This window comes from Prionailurus viverrinus, chromosome C2 (assembly GCF_022837055.1).
Source record: "Prionailurus viverrinus isolate Anna chromosome C2, UM_Priviv_1.0, whole genome shotgun sequence".
In the NCBI taxonomy this organism is placed as follows: Eukaryota; Metazoa; Chordata; class Mammalia; order Carnivora; family Felidae; genus Prionailurus; species Prionailurus viverrinus.
Genome location: NC_062569.1, coordinates 35,966,184 through 35,982,292, shown reverse-complemented (window position 1 = coordinate 35,982,292; position 16,109 = coordinate 35,966,184). Strand labels below are relative to the sequence as shown.

General features: G+C 48.5%; 1 protein-coding gene across 1 annotated transcript in view; it reads right to left on the bottom strand.

Moving 5' to 3' along the window:
* The window catches only part of CLSTN2 (calsyntenin 2), a 605,822-nt gene that overhangs the window by 51,919 nt on the left and 537,794 nt on the right, over positions 1-16,109 (bottom strand). The gene's annotated exons all lie outside the window — the stretch shown is intronic.

The following is a 16,109-nucleotide window of genomic DNA, read 5'->3' as shown; positions in this document are numbered from 1 at the left end:
AGATATATCATGAACAATGGGGTCAGGGTCAAAATTAGAAAAGCTTCATGTTACACAGTTAATCAGGTTTCTTCTAGCAAGACTCCACGGACCAGTGGTTCTCAAAGTGTGGTCCCGGGACCAGCAGCATCGGCACCAGCTAGTGTTAGGGACTGGATGTTTGTATCCTCTCCAAACTCATATGGTGAAACCCTAATGCCCAGCGTGATGCTATCTGGAGGCGAGGTCTTTGTGAAGTAATTAGGTTTAGGTGATGTCATAAAGGTGGGTCTCCCCTGGTGGTGCTTGTGTCCTTATAAGAAGAGGAAGACCGGAGCCCCTCTTTTTCTCTGCTTGTGAGGACACAGGAAGAAGGTGACCTCCTGCAAGCCATGAAGTGGGTTTCCACCAAGAACTGAATCTGCAGGCACCTTGAACTTGGACTTCCCAGCCTCCAGAACTGTGACGAATAAACGTCTATTGTTAAAACCACCCAATCTGTGGTATTTTGTTCTGGCAGCCTGAGCGAAGTCACCAAGGAACTTGTTAGAAATGCAGATTCTCCGGCTCTACCCCAGATCCAATGAACAGAAACCCTGCAGGTGGGGCCCAGCAGTCTGTGTAACAGGACCTCCGGATGTTCAGATAAGTCAAGTTTGAGACCCTTTGCCTCAGAGAATTTAATACGCTAATGTGGTCGATAGACTAGTCAGTTTAGCAAATTTGTTCACCGAGTTTATCCTGTTTGCCTGTTAGGCGCCTATGAATATCACCTGAAACAAACAAAAAAATCTCAGAAGATGCATGCTGTGAAATTCATTAAGTTCGCCGAACACATATTAACAGAGTACCCACTGTGTCCCAGGCAACTTCCGGGCACTGGGGATGTGACAGTGAACAAAACAGGAAGATTTCTACCAGTCCCTTCCCACTTTCCAGCGTTTGCCCTAGTCTCTCCCCTCCCCCACCGTCCCGTCCCTCCGGTCCCGACTGACTTCCCTGCCTCTGCTCACACACCTTGGCTGTAGCTCTTCCTTTTGAGCAGTAGGATTCCCTTGCCCCCAAAGCAAAAGGCCTCTCTTAAGCTTGCCAAGCTTTCTCCCGCCTCAGTTGTTGCTTCCAGGACGTGCCATCGAATTCCTCGGGGGATATTTTCCTCATGAATTTACTGAACAGCTGACACCTGTCAGGGCCCCGGGGCGCGCACTGGAGCTGCGGAGGCAGGCCAGGAAGCACATGTCTTAAATTTGACAATTAGGAAAGGGACGATTTCTCCCCAGGTGTGCTTTCCCTGATCACAGTCAGCTGCACAAAGACCAAGCCGATCGCTCGCCCTGACACAGGAAGGGTGTGGAAAGCGAGATGCTTTGGCTTGGGGCCGAGGTGGGTGCTGCTCCCAGACTGTGAGCCTGTCGCAGTCGGTACAGCGTAAGAGGCGTGATGGCCACTCAACAGTGAGCGCCTGTAGACGGACCGACTGACTGAAGGAATGAATGATTACAGTAAAACCAGCCAAAGCCAGCGACACTGGAAATGGATCCTTTAGAAAAGGGGGACGTGGGGGCCCAGCTCAGAGAGCTGGAGCACGGTTCTGGGGGTAAAGCTATGTCTGTGTCAAATACTTAGAATTCTGACAAGCTCACCAGGATGGCAGTCCAAGAGACAGGGTTGAGAAGGTCCAGCAAACATGGAAAGTTCTGGATAGAAGACGAGGCAAAGGAAGGAGGGTGAAGGTCATCAGACACAGGGGAGTCCGGAGAAGACCCTGACGAGGGAAGGGCCCAGGCATGTCGCGAAGGCCTCCTCACGGCCTCTGGCTTCAAGGCCCATCCTGGGGGTACCTGCATCTCTGTGGGTTCCCACCAAGAGGCAGTGGCTTTGAAGAGTCAGGTCAGAGGAAATTTCAGCTGGGCTGGGACCTGGGGCAATTTTCTCAAACTTTCTTAAACTTGGTGGTCGGTTTCTTCATCTGTAAAATGGGTAGAACACCTGTGTTGCAGGAAGGTTTGTTTATTCCGTAGATATTTATTGGTAGCAACTATATAGATCAGGTATTGTTCTCAGTGTTGAGTGTATAAAGTGAGCAAAAACAGACGCAGTTCCTTCCCTAAGGGAGTAGACAGAAAATACTCGCATAAATAAATGTAATGTTCTAACTGAAAGAAATACTATGCAGGGGAGGTACAAGGTGCCATATGAGCTCAAAGTTGGGAGATCGAAGCTAGTTGTGGCAGTGAAGAAGTGAGGGTGAAGGAAAAGGAGGCAGGTGAATGGGCCGGTGGGGGTAAGAAGGTTCCAGGAGGAGGGAAGGGCACGGACAGTGGCCCTGTGGTAGGAGCCCCGAGGGGACGGGAGAGCTTGTGACGTGGTGCTGAGGACTTGGCAGGGCTGGTGTCATGGGAGCATCAGTCTCTGCCCTTCCTTCAGCCCCGCTGCCGCCAGCACCCCTTTGGGTCTATCCCAAACTCCCTGCCCCCAGATTACTCTTCCTGTGTCTGCAGACTGGTCTCCGCACGGCTCCAGACCCGCGGGGTGCCCACCTTCCACAGACTCAGCTTCACCGCTCAGCCTGAGCCTGGAGAGGGGCCTAGGACAGATCAAGCTGGGGCTCCAGAGCCAGGCCTCCAGGGTTCATGCTCTAATTTGACCCCTTCCTGGCTGTGTGATCCCAGGCCAGTCACATTCCCTCTTTGTGCCTCAGTTCCTTCATCTAGGCAATGGAAATAACAATAGTAACTACCTCCTGGGGTTTACCCAAGTCCCTCACAACATTCATGGCACATACGTAATTTTACATTTTTTAAGTAGCCACGTTAAAAAACTAAAAAGGAACAGGTGATACTAGCTTTAATAATACACTCTAATCCAGGGGCACCTGGGTGGTTCAGCCGGTTAAGCGTCTGACTCCTGATTTTGGCTCAGGACATGATGTCACAATCGTGGGGTGTAGCCCCATGTCTGGGCTCAGGGCGGAGTCTGCCTGAGAATCTCTCTGCCTCTCTGCCCCTTGCCCACTCATTCTCCCTCTCTCTCTCTCTCTCTCTCTCAAAATAATAACCTTAAAACAATAATATACTCTAATTCAATATATCCATTCATCATGCAACGTGTAATCAATCTTAAAATATATCATATTTTACATTCTGGTTTTCTTACTAAGTCTTTGCAGGGCACTGTGTTCGTTACATTGTCAGCACACCTTGCTTCAAACTGGCTTGATTTCAACTGCTCAACAGTCACGCATGGCTAGTGGCTATCCTGCTGGTCTGGCCAGCCTTTGGCTCTGAGATCCATGGGGCAGGGCCTTGTCTGGACTCCAGGTATGTGGTAGGTTCTGGATAAATGCAGATTGCACACGTAAAAGCATGGATGCACGGGAGAACAGCAGTCATGCTCTGCAAAGCCCCCGTCTGCTCTCATGTGGCTTCCTCCTCCGTTACTGGGCACACAGCCTTTCAGCCATGATGGGGATCAAATCCTGGGTACCCAGTGCCAAATGACCTTTCCGAAGAGAAGGTGAGAGGTGCACTTACGGACCTAGAGGCCCAGAAGGCACCATTAGGAGGACCATGTGAAGAAAGAACGGTGGGGTGGTGAAGATTCGTGGGAACAGACCCCATCCTGGGAGCCCTGGGCCTTCTGCCTGTAGGCAGAGGGAAAGGGGAATGGACGGAAGGCGAGGGGGCTTCTCCCAGAAGGGCTCTCTCAATTTCCTAGGACCTTGGCAGGAGAGGCAAGGGTTGGCAGAAGGAAGACAAGGTGGGGGGACACTTTGGTACAAAAATGTTCCTTTCTGTGCTTAATTTCTCTTCTTATTCCTTATTAGATAAGCAGCAGTGCGCACATCACCCTTTTCACACTCAGGGAGGGTGACATTTGTGGGCAGCTGCAGAAGGACAGGGTCCCCTGGTGCCTACAGGGCCCAGAGAGCAGTGGGGGCTCGCTTAAGGAGCCCCAGCTTGTTGGCGGTGGGGCTGGAGCCCAGAATTCCTGTTTCTCGTCCTCAGGCCTGTGCTTTTGAAAGTTATCTCCTGGCGAAGATGAGAGTAAATCATAAGCTCTTTGAAGAGGACCCCGGTATATTAAACAAATAGGTTACTGAGATGCAGTTAACTATTCACTAATGTATTTGCAGAAAATTAATTTTTCATTCCGCCACTCAGAATATTGAGCCCGGCTGTTCATAAATACACAGTCTGACTCCTCCTTGCAAGTTTAAATAAAAAAAAAAAAAAAAAAAGGACTCTCCCAGTGGATATCTTTAGAGAAACATAATTATAATTTAGTTGACAGATCTCATATCTCGGTGCTGGCGAATAAACCTCCCCTGAATAATTCAAATAATAAATTCTGCCCCTTTGGAAAACTGAGTCGATCCTGAATGGAATTGGTTAAGCACTTCCATCTCCAAAGACACAGCACGTGGCAGCCAGCAAGCACGTCTCGGATCTCCCTGGGCCCTCCTCCGGTACTGGCTCCAGCCACCAGCCGCGGGGCCTCTGTCCCTCCTCGCCTTCAGCCATGTGCCTACCTCGACTGTCTGTTAGCTCTCTGGTAACCGAGACGAGTGTGCATCCCACAAGGAGAGGCTGAACTTCCAGCATTGACCACCCCCCCACCCCCCCCACACACCACACACACACACACACATGGGCTTCTCATGCTGATCTTGTTCTGGTAGCATTTGGAGTGCCTGGGTGTGATTGAAGGCTAATGTTAGTGGGCCCAGGTCATATGACATCACTGCTCCGGAAGAGATCTGTCCCAGCCACGTGTGGATCACCTGTTCCCCTCGCAGAGCAGTTTCTGTAGAAAGGCCTCTTTGCAGTTCATGGGAGCCTCCAGGGAAGGCACGTGAATAGGTTATCTCTGCTTGGAATTCCCGGCGAAGAAACCGGGTACATTCTTGGAACTATAAGTCAGTCCGTGAAGTCTGGGAGAACTTGTAGAACCTTTCGGGAACAGTCACAGGCCGAAATTCATTAGGACATCCAAGATCTTAAGGCCAGTCTGTCAAGGATATTTGCCAAGTGGAATTTTCACCCCTGGCTTTTGGTCTCATAATAAAGCTTTGGGAACAGTTTAAAATCCAGCAAGAGCCACCCTCCTCCTTCCCCCCTAAAATAAAGCAACCCAAACAAACACAAAAATCTGCCCAGCACCGACCTTCCCTTGCTTTGGAGAGACGGTGGGGTAGTCTGACCAGCTCCATGCCCAGACTCAGTGTGGACTTCTGAGAGCTGGTTAGGTGCCATGCATGTGTTGGTTCCAAGCTTCAGCCTGATGGCAGATGTCAGAAAATATATACGGCCCTCTACGTTAACTGAGGCAAGTATGTCTCATTCATCCTGGCTTCTGTCAGAGCCACAGCGTTCAGGGACCAGGTTTTGCCACATCTTTGAAGAAGACTGGGAAGGCCTACATCCACGACTCTGTGTTGGCCTTCGTATTAGTTTGCTCGGGCTGCTGCAATAAAGCACAACCCCCTTGGCTTCAGACAACAGGAACTTGTCGGTTTTACAGTTCTGCAGGCCAGAGGTCTGAGAGCAAGGTGTTGGCGGGTTGGCCCTTCTGTGGGTTCTGAGGGAAAATCTGTTCTGGGCCTATTTCCTGGCTTCTGGTGGCCACAGGCATTCTTGGCTTGTGGGTGCAGTCTTCCCTCCTGTCTTCACATGGTGTTCTCCCTGTGTGTTTGTGTCTTCACACAGCCATCTTCTTATAAGGACACCAGTCATATTGCAGTAAGGGCCCACCCTACCCCCATATGACCTCATCTTAAGTAATTTAATTTGCAACAGACCTATTTGCAAATAACGTCACATTCTATTATTGGGCATTAGGGCTTTAACATCTTTTTTGGAGGGATGCAATTCAGTCCGTAACAGCCTTCTCTTGGTCCCCCCATGTTCTCACCGTGCGGGGGTAGGGGCATAGAAAGTGCTCAAAGGATGTGTGCAGTATTCCATCCTATCACTCACCACGTCAGAAACTGCAAAGGGGCAACCTAGAGTTACCACCATTCTCTGGTGTGAGGAAAGAACACTCTTTGAATCCTGTATGATAAAAAGAGTAAGCTGTTATATGTGTTCAGGAAGTGCTATTTCATTTCATTTCATTTCATTTCATTGAGCGAGAGATGTGGGGCTTGATCCCATGACTCTGGGATAATGACCTGAGCCGTAATCAAGAGTCGGATGCTCAACTGACTGAGCCACACAAGTGCCCCAGGAAGTGCTACTTTTAAAAGGAGAATCCCTGGTTAAGTAATACAATAATAAAAGCCTCCCATTAAAGGTTCTGTAGACCATATTCATTCATTCATTCATTCATTCACTTACTCATTCATTTATTCATTCAATCAGCATGCACAGAGTCTGTTGTGCACCAGACATCTGCTCCACGTGGAAGCAGAGGTCCCATGCAGGAAACTTGGAGACTTGTTTCTGCCGGGCTGGGCCTCTAAGGCTCCTTCTCTAGTGAGCTGGCAGAAGTGGGGAGAGGCTCAGACTTGAGACCACTTCCAAAGCAGTTATTCGAACGCCTGAGTGTGAGTACTAAGAAATCTCTATCTCTATCTATCTTTACCTTCGATTCCTGACCTAAAAACCATTGTAAATTGGGGCATTGGGAGACTCTTGTTCTAACATTTAGTCTCAGCAACAGTTCCTGACACGGTACTCTTAAGACCTTTGCAATTCTCTGCATGATAGGAGCATCTGACAGTAAGCCCCTAAATCCTTTGGAATTTCCTGGGCAATAGAAGCATCTTTTGTCCCAGTGAGTCGACTCTGGGTGGGCTCCTGGATGGGGGTCAGTCATCAGAAAGGCCAAGTCATGATTGGAAGCTTGGAACTTTCAGCCTCCCCTGTGCCCCCCTGCCATCCTCTGGACAAGGAAGAGGGGCTGGAAATAGTAACCTGCCATGCCTATCTGATGAAATCGCCATAAAAGTCCCAACAGTATGGGCTTCAGGGAGCTTCTAGGTTGGTGAACACATCCAAATACAGGAGGGTGGTGTAGCCCAACTCCACAGGAACAGAAGAAGCCCCTACACTTGGGATCCGCCCAGGCCTCACTGTTCTTTATCCGGTTGCTCATCTGTACCCTTTCTCATACGCTTTATTATTTAATAAGCTGATAAATGTAAGTTAGCGTTTGCCCGAGTTCTGGGAGCTGTGCTAGCAAATGACTGAATCCAAAGACTGAGGTGTCTTTGGAACCTCCGATTTGTAGCCAAGTTGGACAGAAGTTGTGGGTAATCTGGGCACCTCCTACTTGCTTACTGGCATCTGAAGTAGGGGTGATCTCGTGGTACCAAGCTTTTAAGCCGCAGGGTCTGCGTGACCTCCAGTTCAGTACCAGTGTTGAACTGGACCGTGGGACACCCAGCTGGTGTCTCAAAGCATTGCTTGATGTGGGAAAAATCCCGCACATCTGGTATCAGAAGAATTGCGAGCGTGGTGTAGGGAGAGAGTAAAGGAGACACACACAGGGGATTTTCTTTGCACACACTGAGGTTCTAAGGCAGTGTTTGGATTTATCTGGTAAGGCAGGTGCGTTGTGTAGAAGGAGGGAAGGCTGAGGACCGCATGTTCTCCAGGCCCTCATAGCTGCCCTGCCTCTCCTGTGGCTCTTCCCGGGGCCTGGATGAAGGAGACCTACCATGATGCCATGCACACCATGGGTCCTCAGTCCCTGTGTGAGCGGAAGCTCTCCCTACCGACCTGCTAATAGAGCTGAGTCTCAGACAATTCTTTTCTCCTCTCTATCCAAAATGGATAAACATTTTGTTTTCTTTAGTAGGAACCTTCCTTGATGAGTTGCATTTCCCACGAAATCCTGGGAAACAGCCACCCTGAAGTCGCTCTCACCATGTGGGCAGAATAATCACCCCAAGGATGTCTACATCCCAACCCCTGCAACCTGCATGACATGTGTTACCTCACGTGGCGGAGGGACTTCCCAGAAGTGATGAAGTAAAGGATTTTGAGATGGGGAGTTTTCCTGGAGTATCCAGATGGGCTCAGTGTAATCACAAGTGTGTTTACAAGTGAGGGAGGGAGGCAGGCGGGTCAGAGAAGTCTGGAGGTGGTAGAGGCAGAGGCCGGGGGGTGTGAGTACTGACTTTAAGGATGGAGCCCAGGACGGTGGGCGGCCTCTGTAGCGGGAAAGGACAAGGAAACCGATTCTCCCCAGAGCCTTCCGAAGGAACACTGCCCTCCTACACCTTGGTTTTAGTCCTGTGAGACCCATTTCAGACTTCTGATCTCCAAACTGTAAGATAATAAATTTGTGTTGTTTGAATCTACTAAGTGTGCAGTAACTTGTGCGGTGACAATAGAAAACAGATGCACGCATCTGAGTCCACGCTCCTTGCTTCTCCAAACACAAGATGTCTTCACCGTCATCTTTTGGTTCTACGTGCCATACTTACACATGCCTCTGTTTCGTGCCCTCTCCAGCTTCTCCGAGGCCGCCCGCCCCCCAAATCAGGCACAGAGCACGCTGACCTCTCAATCTCCTCAGTATTTTTTTTAAGTTGATTTATTTATTTTGAGAGAGAGAATGAGAATGAGTGGGAGAGGGGAAGGGAGAGAGGGAGAGAGAGAGAATCCCAAGGAGGCTCCGCACTGTCAGTGCAGAGCCCTACGCGGGACTCAATCCCATGAACCATGAGATCACGACCTGAGCTGAGATCGAGAGTCAGACATTTAACCAACTGAGCCACCCAGGTGGCCCTGAGTCCCCTCCGTATTTTGAAGGGTGTTTCTCATTATCATATCCCATGCCCACTTGTAGATGAACAAATAAGCAAAAGTCACACCTACTTAGATACTGAGAAGGGCTGGTCTGGCCATGCAGAGCAAAACTGGCTACCTAATGCATCTCCCCAAAGCTAGAGTTCCCCAGGAACTAACTGCTGCTTCATAAGGCTCCTTTTCTGAAATGACGCAGACCTCTGCATGGAACCGCGTGCTGCGGCATGGGGAGCTCGGCAGCTGGCCTCTGTCCACCCGTTATGCAAACATAGGCCTCTGCACCTGCTGCTGCTCAGCCTGTCCAAGGTGTTTCATTTGCGACAAGTCTTTCCAATTAGTCATGTGCGGTTTCCTTGGGCCCCAGGCAATTCCTAAGCCTGAAAGATGTGCTCTTTGAATTCTTTTTTTTAAAATTTTTTAATGTTTATTTATTTTTGAGAGAGAGACAGAGCATGAACAGGAGAGGCAGACACACACACACACAGAATCCGAAGCAGGCTCCAGGCTCAGAGCTGCCAGCACAGAGCCTGTCACAGGGCTTGAACCCACAAAGTGTGAGATTGTGACCTGAGCCAAAATTGGCCGCTTAGCCAGCGGAGCCACGCAGGCGCCCCTGTGCTCTTTGAATTCTTTGAAATGCCTCCCTAGGGAAAGGCCCACTTAGGAGAAGGCTCCCATCTTAGCATCTTGCGATCATTACCAACTCTGTGTGTACAGCACTTTCTCCTCTGCTTTGCGCTGCTCCCTGGGCTGAGAACTTTCCATGCACCGTCTTATGTATTCTTATGTATTTGCTGGGGCAACTCTTGGAAGTAACACTATTCTTCACCTTGCAGAGGCTCAGAGAGGTTAAGTAACTTGCCCAAGGTCACACAGCGAGTTTGTGTCTAGAGCCTCACTGCAAAGCCTCGCTGATCACTGTGAGCCATCAGTCAGCAGCAGCGTGTCCTAGCAGCACAGCCATCACCCGGGAGCCGGTCAGAAACTAGTTGCAGATGTCACTCTGACCTTCTGAATTGGCATTTGCAGTCTAATGAGATCTCTAGGTGTTCAGTGTGCATTAAGGTTTGAGAAGCTCTAAACCATTATGTGGTATGACCACCCAAGAAAGAAAAAAATAAGCACGTATTGGATGAGAGCTTGAATAGCGTGTCTGGGAAGGATTCCTGCAGGTCAAGTGAAAATAGGCTGGAAGGCCTTGGGAGAGGCAGATGAGGCCTCTGGAAGCATTTCATTTAATCCCTAAGCATCTAGCTGCTCCCTCCTCTCTGCCCCTAGCTCTCAGACCAGACAGAGGGGGCTGCTCCCACTGGTTTGCTGAAGGACTGACACAGGTGTTTGTCCTTGTGTGGTGGCCATGGGAGCCGATGGCCTGCAAAGGGCATTAGAGCTATCGGGACCACTCTTGCAAACATCTCAGCCTTAGGAGGAAGGAGTGGGAATTCAGGCAAGCTAGCTAGTGTGAAGGTGGGAGGCAGGTGGGGAGGGAGGGAGAGAGAGAGAGAGAGAGAACAAAAGCAAGGTGGGGGAGGGGATGGGTTGACTTGGGGAGGAGGCGCCTTGTGCACCAGAGGAGGTAAGTGAAGGGCAAGTGCTCTCCACAACCAGGCTCCCTCCAAACAGGGTCAGGGAGCCCTCCCCGTCCCCCCCCAACACTCACTTAGAAGTGAGAGGAGTGAGATTGGTACTTAATCACTATCCTTACTGCCTTGGAACTCATCCATTTAGATCTTATTTATTTATTTGTTTGTTTATTTTATTCCTCCTTCATTCCTCATCGGATTTAGAATTTGTATTGATAATAGATACTTAATAACCATCATTAATGGCAACAGCACTGGTCACTTTCCATTAATGAAATAATACTTATTATTTTCAAAGTACTCCACAGAGTCCCTGGGAGGACAAATGGGTGAGTATTGTACGCGTTCTACAGAGATAAAAGTAAGGCCTGCGGAAGTGTGACTTCATCGGAGGCAGCTTCTGGAGTAGGGGACCGGGCCGCAGCCCAGTTCTCCTGAATTCTAGACGCCATCGCTTCCTTGGCATTCCCTCCAACTAACCAAATAAACGTGAAAACCAAGCCAGCAGTAATGACACAAGGAGATAGGGAAACCGAATGACTCCATAAAAATCTGCTCTTTCGCTCCTTTTCCTGCTTGTGTTCTTGCTGGGACCCACATCCCCACTTTACACACATCTCAGAAATAGTGTATGTCTTCGTTGTAAGGGACAAGCAGTTCATGATTTCTTTGGAGTCTTCCAGCAAAACAGGTAACATCTAAGGAAGGGCCAGGCGAGGATGAGCAGAGGAAGCCATCCATGCGCATTTCAGATCACCAGACCTAGACACCTCGATGCCAAGACCCCTGGCTCTAAGCAATAAGTGACTTATGGAGGACACCCGGAGGCTTGTCCTTGTTCTGACTGGTTCCTGGATGCCTGAGAGGATGCATACACCAGACTACAATTGTCAGTGAAAACCCCACACCCTGAGCAAAGAAGAGACTCTCTTTTCCTTTCGGAGTCTTTCAGACGCTCTGTCTGCACCTGCACTCTCTCTATACCTTCAAAAACTCTGTTCTCACTTCCTGCTGGCTCATGTTTGACTTCTATCCTGCACAAAGCCAAGGACCCTCTTGGCTAGTCCTGTGGGTCCTCCCCCCACCCCCCGGGCCCTTGGACCTGGCCTGCCTGCATCAACAGCACTGATCAAATGTGGGCAAAGAGGAGAAGATGCCACCCTCGGATTCAGGAACATTTACCCCATGTCATACTTTAAGAGCATTGTGTTAAGCACAATCCATGTTTTATAGCTTTTTTTAAAAACATATATTTTTGAGAGACAGAATGAGACAGAGCACGAGTGGGAGAGGGGCAGAGAGAGAGGGGGGACACAGAATCCGAAGCAGGCTCCAGGCTCTGAGCTGTCAGCACAGAGCCCGACGCGGGGTTTGAACTCATGGATTGCGAGATCATGACCTGAGCTGAAGTCAGCAGCCCAACTGACTGAGCCACCCAGGCGTCCCAGCACAATCCACGTTTCAGATTCACGACTGAGAATCCTGCTTGAATGGTTTACTCTGGTTCCATGGTGGGACTGCCTACATCTGTTCGAAAGTTTTTCTCTCCTTCACACATTCTGAGTGTTTTCCTCATTTTCAAGTCTGTCTTTCTTCTGTGGACACATATATATGTGTATATGTTGCTTGGTTGTTTTTCTCAATTCCCAGATATTTTCTGGGTCTTTAAACAATTACCAGCGAGGCTGGTTTGGAGACCAGCCTCTAATCTTCAATTAGGAGAAATGCCTTTCGAATGAGTGGGTGAATGAGGGGATGGTTATGTCTGGAATCTCTGGGGATCAGAAGCTGACACTGAATTCCTGAACCCCTCCCTGGGGGCCCCTAAACCGGAGGCTCTCTGACTCCCCATGAAATGCCCTGATTTTCACACCTTGCTCTCCCATCAATGGGAACCTTTGTTTTTACAGGGGTCTTAGATGTCTGCACCCCATGCAGAGTGAGGGGGGAACTTCAGGCGCCTAGGCATGCCATCAGAGACGGTCGGTGACAAATATTCAGAGATGGTGGTGGGATTAGAGTGCCCGTGACACCAGGGACAACTCCGCCAGTGAGCAGAGCTACCCTGCACAAAGATCAGCCTCTCTTCCTCTAAATGGTGTCCCTGCATCCTGGGTCGTAGGAGTGGCTCAGCACTCAGGTGGCTCTTTGTTTCTCGGGTTGCAGTTCTCAGGCCCACAGCCCAGAAAAAGAAAGAAAAGAACGCCCAAGCCGAAGGTGTCCTCCCATATGGTTGGCTAGCCGTTTAATTACAAGGTCCAATCAAACTAATTACACTTTAAGGACCTCAAAGACATTAGGTAATTAAAGGCCACCTTGCTGCCAGGTTCCAGAAACGCAGATTGTTTCTGTCGCAGTCAGTAGATGGGCCATGTGAGTCATGCAGTGAAGAGGTAAAGCTTGAGACCAAGAGTGAGAGGGATCTGGAGACAGCAGATTCTCTAAGGGCTCAATATGGGTTGACGTTTTCAGAGTCAGAAAGCTATTTGAATTTTTTCTTCTGGCAAAATCCATCATGATAGAAAATCTGGTTTCCTCATCAGATTATATGACTGAGCCATAGCTGCTAAGAGCTGAGTTATGTGAAGATGAAATAAGGTAGACCAGCTAATGCAGTGTTGGGTATACAGGAAGTGCTCAATAGATAGTTATTAATATAATATAATATAATACAATATAATATGATACGATATGATATGATATAATATAATATAATAAAATATAATAAAATATATAATACAATACAGTATAATTATAATATAGTAATTGTTTGCTGTTTGGTTTATGGGAAAAACATTCATCAGTGTCCACAATGCCAGACAGAGTGCTCAGTGTTGGGGATTCCAGGGACATGCTGTCCTTGCGGATCCTTGGGGTTTCCAATGACAAATGTAACCCAGGTTTAGAGGAAACACTTCAGGAAACAAAAGCCTTATACTTGGTAGGAGACATGACAGCTCAAAGCCACCTTGTTGCGTAAAGAGAGGTGGTGACAACAGCTATGGGTTCACCCTCAAGCACCCACTCCAGCCACTCTCAGGGGCACTTCAGGGAATAAAAGACATGAGGTGCTTTGAAGATACAACTCTTTTTTTTTTTTTTAATTTTTTTTTTCAACGTTTATTTATTTTTGGGACAGAGAGAGACAGAGCATGAACGGGGGAGGGGCAGAGAGAGAGGGAGACACAGAATCGGAAACAGGCTCCAGCCTCTGAGCCATCAGCCCAGAGCCTGACGTGGGGCTCGAACTCACGGACTGCGAGATCGTGACCTGGCTGAAGTCGGACGCTTAACCGACTGTGCCACCCAGGCACCCCTGAAGATACAACTCTTACTGAGAGACTGGATTAGCACACAGAAAATAATTGTTGAATTTTGTATATGCCCTGGCCCATCCAAAACATATCGAACATGGCCTGTGAGGATAAAGTCAGTAGATAATTTTTTTTTTTAAGTCAGGAAATAAGAAGCCATGGAAGAGAAAATGTGGGTAGGAGAGTCTCTTAGACACCTCTCTGGGCCACCTCACATCTGGGCACCATCTCTCTGTGGGAGGAGTGGGGCAGAGGGCATGGCCACGGGTTGGCTACAGCTGACATTGTGGCAAATAACTCTGCGTGGTCCATCCAAAGCCCCAACCCGATGGCCCCTTACCCTGCTGTGGGGCTCCCAGTTGTCTCTGAGGCATAAGGCACAGCAGGACAAATGCCATTTAAACATACAGGGACATGGACATTCCTTGGGCAAATATTGAGCTATTGGGAGACAGGTGCCAGTGGACAAATTCTTCTCCTTTTCTCTCCTCCCATAAGACTTAACAGCTAGTTACTACTAGCTAATATTTGCTTCGAAAGAACAATCAGCTGAACTTGATCACAAGCAGTGTACAGCTTGATACCACACCCTTTTTGTTTACGTCCCTCAATCCCTACCTCACTCCCCTTTCCCATACACACATTCCCAGGGATTGTGCTCCTCATTATAAAGGAGAGACCCATATACTTTTGCCTCAGGCTTTGCTTTCTAGGGACTCAGGTGAAGACAGGAAGTTAAGATGAAGTGTGGGAGGGAATGTGTGTGGCCCGCCCCCTAAATGTATGTGGGAAGGGTCTGTTCTTCAGCAGAGGGGCAGCCAGTGATTCCAAGCTGTGTAGCAGCCAGTGCAAAGAGGAAACCTGATGTGTCATATTGCCTTCCCACGCCCACAAAAGGAAAGGATCCTTTTGGTTAAAGAGAAGCAGAGCTCTTTTTTATACTGAGTCCAGACTGAAATCTTCCTCGTGGGTTCTCAGAAGGAGGCATTGTGTGATGCAGAGACCTCAACCTCACCTTTTATTAGTCTATCAATGAGTTTTGGGGGCTGGCTCTTATAACACCCTTCGACGTGGCCTGAAAAATGAATCATCAAGGTATACTCCAGCAAGAGCCTGGAGCCAGAGAGATTGTGTTTGGTTAATATCAAGGGTTTTGAACTGGTGTGGCTGGCCGTATGACTCCCGGTTCTGCCACTGACTACATGTGTGACCTCAGGCAAATTAAACTCCCTACGTCTCTGTGTCCTTCATCTGTTAAATGAGTCATGATAAGGATAAATAAAATAATGCATGAAGAGTGCTCAATATGACACTCAGCACATAGTGAGTGTCCCGTAGAAATTACTATGGATGACACTGTTCTGAGACTGTCCCTGGAAGGAAGTCCAGGCACAGCATGGTTCTCAGATGATCTGTCTTAATTCACAGGTATGTGTAGAGTATTTTGAGGTGTAGCTCCTATTTTTTTTTTCACCAATGAGGGTCTCTCTTTGATTTCAAACATTTCAGGCTTTGCATACAGTTGCATCCGTGGTCTGAGAGAATAATACAACGACTTAAAGCTACTGTTTATATTTATATGAATATATTATTTTATTAATGATCATAGCATTTGAAATCCAAAAAGCACACGCAGGCTATGTGTGCAAAGTACTTGGCAGGGCAAATTATCCAAGAAGACCCCTCAAAGTAACACAGTGTTCCATGGTTTGGGGTTCCAGAGCCAGAGATCTGATCTTTTGATCTTTCAGTCAGTTTGGAGAACACCTGTACTCTAGGCTGTTTGGCTTTTTTGCTTTTACTGGCTACAAATGCTAGTACAGAATAGAGAAATGAAATACAGGGAAAAGAATATTGGGAAGGGCCACGGTAATCACAGGGGTTCCTAAAAAAGAGGCCCTAATTTCTCTTTTCTCTCCCCTTCTTTTCTTCCTTCCCTCCTTCCTTCCCTTCCCCCTCCCTCCCTCCATCTCTCTTTTCTTCCTCCTTCTGGCCCAACCACCCTTCCTCCCTTCCTTTTTCCTTCCCTCCCTCCCTTTTCCTATTTCATTCTATAAATACTCTGCGCCAGTGACTATGCTAATGCTGGAGATTCAGTGGTAACCACACAGAAGAGGTTTCTACCCTCATAAATAAAGCTCAAAGTTTGTAGGGGAGACACATGGTAAATGAATAATCATACAAATAACTGTGTATTTTAGGTTGTGACAAGTATTTTGAAGGAGGAGCACAGGAAGTGACAGTTTTAATAGCGGGTCCTAGAGTCTAGGAGTCTGGAAAGGCTGACTGACAACAGGTGGGCAACCCCTGGTGGAGAGTGTGCTTATGGCTATGCCTCCTCCTCCTCCGGCTGCCATGATGGGCATCGTGATCCACAGCTGGGGTGAGGCCACCCTTCATGGGTGTGGGCACAAGCCCCTGGGCCTCTCTAGGAGGCAACACGCTGTCGTGGAAAGGGCACAGGGTTTTGGAGA